This window comes from Procambarus clarkii, unplaced genomic scaffold (assembly GCF_040958095.1).
Source record: "Procambarus clarkii isolate CNS0578487 unplaced genomic scaffold, FALCON_Pclarkii_2.0 HiC_scaffold_108, whole genome shotgun sequence".
Lineage (NCBI taxonomy): Eukaryota > Metazoa > Arthropoda > Malacostraca > Decapoda > Cambaridae > Procambarus > Procambarus clarkii.
This window is the reverse complement of record NW_027189141.1, coordinates 2,331,119-2,336,414: the sequence shown is the minus strand read 5'-3', so window position 1 is coordinate 2,336,414 and position 5,296 is coordinate 2,331,119.

Below are 5,296 nucleotides of genomic sequence, written 5' to 3'. Positions count from 1 at the left end.
TTTGGTCATATTTGTCCCAAACCCACCCGCAGTTTTTAAAATATCCCAAACATCCCAATTTCGAAGCCTGAGCCATATTTTAGAGCCAAATTCTGGCTCTATGCATGTATTAGCAGTTTAAAATTACGACTTTTTATACCCAACATTTGCCAAGTCCTGAAAGTGGCAGTGAGTCACATTTTGCACAAACTCCTCTGCAGTTTTCGAAATATCCTAAATATCCCAATTTCGAAGCCTGAGCCATATTTTGGACCCAAATTCTGGCTCTCTGCACGTACTCGCAGTTTGAAATTACTACTTTTTATACCCAACATATGCCAAGTACTGAAAGCAACGTTTGGTCACATTTGTCCCAAACCTCCCTGCAGTTTTCAAAATATCCCAAATATCCCAATTTTGAGGCCTGAGCTATATTTTATAGACAAATTCTGGCTCTCTGCACGTATTCGCATTTCGATATTACGACTTTTTATACCCAACATATGCCAAGTACTGAAAGCGGCAGTGAGTCACATTTTGCACAAACTCCCCTGCTGTTTTCGAAATATCCCAAATATCCCAATTTCGAGGCCTGAGCCATATTTTGGAGCCAAATTCTGGCTTTCTGCACGTATTCGCAGTTTGAAATTGCGACTTTTTTATACCCAACATATGGCAAGTACTGAAAGCGGCGTTTGGTCACATTTGTCCCAAACCCCCCCGCAGTTTTCTAAATATCCCAAACATCCCAATTTCGAGGCCTGAGCCATATTTTGGAGCAAAATTCTGGCTCTCTGCACATACTCGCAGTTTAAAATTACGACTTTTTATACCCAACATATCCCAATGCGTTTGGTCACATTTGTCCCAAACCCCCCCTCAGTTTTCGAAATATCCCAAATATCCCACTTTCGAGGCCTCAGCAATATTTTGGAGCCAAATTCTGGCTCTATGCACGTATTCGCGGTTTGAAATTACGACATTTTATACAGAACATATGCCGAGTCCTGAAAGCGGCAGAGAGTCACATTTCGAACAAACTCCCCTGCAGTTTTCGAAATATCCTAAATATCCCAATTTCGAGGCCTTAGCCATGTTTTGGAGCAAAATGCTGGCTCTCTGCACGTATTCACAGTTTGAAATTGCGACTTGTTTATGCCCAACATATGCCAAGTACTAAAAGCGGCGTTTGGTCACATCTGTCCCAATCCCCCCTGCAGTTTTCAAAATATCCTAAACATCTCAATTTCAAGGCCTGAGCCATATTTTGGAGCAAAATGCTGGCTCTCTGTACGTATTCGCAGATTGAATTTATGACTTTTTATACCCAACATATGCCGAGTCCTGAAAGCGGCAGTGAGTCACATTTCGAACAAACTCCCCTGCAGTTTTCAAAATATCCCAAACATCCCAATTTCGAGGCCTCAGCAATATTTTGGAGCTAAATTCTGGCTCTATGCACGTATTCGCGGTTTGAAATTACGACATTTTATACCCAACATATGCCGAGTCCTGAAAGTGGCAGTGAGTCACATTTCGAACAAACTCCCCTGCAGTTTTCGAAATATCCTAAATATCCCAATTTCGAGGCCTGAGCCATATTTTGGAGCCAAATTCTGGCTCTCTGCACATACTCGCAGTTTAAAATTACGACTTTTTATACCCAACATATGCCAATGCGTTTGGTCACATTTGTCTCAATCCCCCCTGCAATTTTCAAAATATCCCAAACATCCCAATTATGAGGCCTGAGCCATATTTTGGAGCCAAATTCTGGCTCTCTGCACGTATTCGCAGTTTGAAATTACGACTTTTTTATACCTTACATATGCCAAGTACTGAAAGCGGCGTTTGGTCACATTTGTCCCAAACCTCCCTGCAGTTTTCTAAATATCCCAAACATCCCAATATCGAGGCCTGAGTCATATTTTGGAGCCAACGTCTGGCTCTCTGCACGTATTCGCAGTTTGAAATTACGACTTTTTATACCCAACATATGCCAAGTACTAAAAGCGGCGTTTGGTCACATCTGTCCCAATCCCCCCTGCAGTTTTCAAAATATCCCAAACATCTCAATTTCGAGGCCTGAGCCATATTTTGGAGCTAAATTCTGGCTCTATGCACGTATTTGCATTTTGAAATTACGACTTTTTTATACCCAACATATGCCAATGCGTTTGGTCACATTTGTCTCAATCCCCCCTGCAGTTTTCAAAATATCCCAAACATCCCAATTTTGAGGCCTGAGCCATTCTTTGGAGCCAAATTCAGGCTCTCTGCACGTATTCGCAGTTTGAAATTACGACTTTTTATACCCAACATATGCCAAGTACTGAAAGCGGCGTTTGGTCACATTTGTCCCAAACTTCCCTGCAGTTTTCAAAATATCCCAAAAATCCCAATATCAAGGACTGAGCCATATTTTGGAGCCAAATTCTGGCTCTATGCACGTATTCGCAGTTTGAAATTAAGACTTTTTATACCCAACATATACCAAGTCCTGTGAGTGGCAGTGAGTCACATTTTGCACAAACTTCCCTGCTGTTTTCGAAATATCCCAAATATCCCAATTTTGAGGCCTGAGCCATATTATATAGACAATTTCTGGCTCTCTGCACGTATTCGCAGTTTGAAATTTCAACTTTTTTATACCCAACGTATGCCAAGTACTGATCTGCGGCGTTTGGTCACATTTGTCCCAAACCCCCCCTGCAGTTTTCAAAATATCCCAAACATCCCAATTTCGAGGCCTGAGCTATATTTTTGAGCAAAATTATGGCTCACTGCACGTATTCGCAGTTTGAAATTATGACTTTTTATACCCAACATATGCCAAGTCCTGAAAGCGGCAGTGAGTCACATTTTGCACAAACTCCCCTGCAGTTTTCGAAAAATCCCAAATATCCCAATTTCGAGGCCTGAGCCATATTTTATAGACAATTTCTGGCTCTCTGCACGTATTCGCAGTTTGAAATATCGACTATATAATACCCAACATATGCCAAGTACTGAAAGCGGCGTTTGGTCACATTTGTCCCAAACCTCCCTGGAGTTTTCAAAATATCCCAAATATCCCAATTTCGAGGCCTGAGCTATATTTTATAGACAAATTCTGGCTCTCTGCACGTATTCGCATTTCGATATTACGACTTTTTATACCCAACATATGCCAAGTACTGAAAGCGGCAGTGAGTCACATTTTGCACAAACTCCCCTGCAGTCTTCGAAATATCCAAAATATCCCAATTTCGAGGCCTGAGCCATATTTTGGAGCAAAATTCTGGCTCTCTGCACTTATTCGCAGTTTGAAATTCCGACTTTTTATACCCAACATATGCCAAGTACTAAAAGCGGCGTTTGGTCACATTTGTCCCAAACTTCCTTGCAGTTTTCAAAATATCTAAAATATCTCAATTTCGAGGCCTGAGCCATATTTTGGAGCCAAATTTTGGCTCTCTGCACGTATTCGCAGTTTGATATTACGACTTTTTATACCCAACATATGCCAAGTACTGGACGAGGCAGTGAGTCACATTTTGCACAAACTCCCCTGCAGTTTTCAAAATATCCCAAACATTCCAATTTCGAGGCCTGAGCCATATTTTAGAGCCAAATTCTGGCTCTCTGCACCTATTCGCTTTTTGAAATTGCGACTTTTTTATACCCAACATATTCGAAGTACTGAAAGCGGCATATGGTCACATTTGTCCCAAACCTCCCTGCAGTTTTCAAAATATCCCAAACATCCCAATATTGAGGCCTGAACCATATTTTGGAGCCAAATTCTGGCTCTCTGCATGTATTCGCAGTTTTAAATTACGACTTTTTATACCCAACATATGCCAAGTACTGAAAGGGGCAGTGAGCCACATTTTGCACAAACTCCCCTGCAGTTTTCAAAATATCCCAAACTTCCCAATTTCGAGGCCTGAGCCATATTTTGGAGCCAAATTCTGGCTCTCTGCACGTATTCGCAGTTTGAAATTACGACTTTTTTATACCCAACATATGCCAAGTACTGAATGCGCCGTTTGGTCACATTTGTCCCAATCCCCCCTGCCATTTTCAAAATATCCCAAACATCCCAATTTTGAGGCCTGAGTCATATTTTGGAGCCAAATTCAGGCTCTCTGCACGTATTCGCCGTTTGAAATTACGACTTTTTATACCCAAAATATGCCAAGTACTGAAAGCGGCATTTGGTCACATTTGTCCCAAACCTCCCTGCAGTTTTCAAAATATCCCAAATATCCCAATTTCGAGGCCTGAGCTATATTTTATAGCCAAATTCTGGCTCTCTGCACGTATTCGCAGTTCGATATTACGACTTTTTATAGCCAGCATATGCCAAGTACTGAAAGCGGCAGTGAGTCACATTTTGCACAAACTCCCCTGCAGTTTTCAAAAATTCCCAAATATCCCAATTTCGAGGCCTGAGCCATATTTTGGAGCCAAATTCTGGCTCTCTGCACGTATTCGCAGTTTGATATTACGACTATTTATATCCAACATATGCCAAGTACTGAAAGCGGCAGTGAGCCACATTTTGCACAAACTCCCCTGCAGTTTTCAAAATATCCCAAACATCCCAATTTTGAGGCCTGAGTCATATTTTGGAGCCAAATTCAGGCTCTCTGCACGTATTCGCAGTTTGAAATTACGACTTTTTATACCCAAAATATGCCAAGTACTGAAAGCGGCATTTGGTCACATTTGTCCCAATCCCCCCTTCAGTTTTCAAAATATCCCAAACATCCCAATTTCGAGGCCTGAGCCATATTTTGGAGCCAAATTCTGGCTCTCTGCACGTATTCACAGTTTGAAATTACGACTTTTTATACCCAACATATGCCAAGTACTGAAAGAGGCAGTGAATCACATTTTGCACAAACTCCCCTGCAGTTTTCAAAATATCCCAAACATCCTAATATCGAGGCCTGAGCCATATTTTGGAGCCAAATTCTGGCTCTCTGCACATATTCGAAGTTAGAAATTGGGACTTTTTTATACCCTACATATGCCAAGTACTGAAAGCGGCGTTTGGTCACATTTGTCCCAAACCTCCCTGCAGTTTTCAAAATATCCCAAATATCTCAATTTCGAGGCCTGAGCCATATTTTTGAGCCAAATTCTGGCTCTCTGCACGTATTCGCAGTTTGTTATTACGAATTTTTATACCCAACATATGCCAAGTACTGGACGAGGCAGTGAGTCACATTTTGCACAAACTCCCCTGCAGTTTTCAAAATATTGCAAACATCCCAATTTGGGACAAATATGACCAAACGCCGCTTTCAATACTTGGCATATGTTGGGT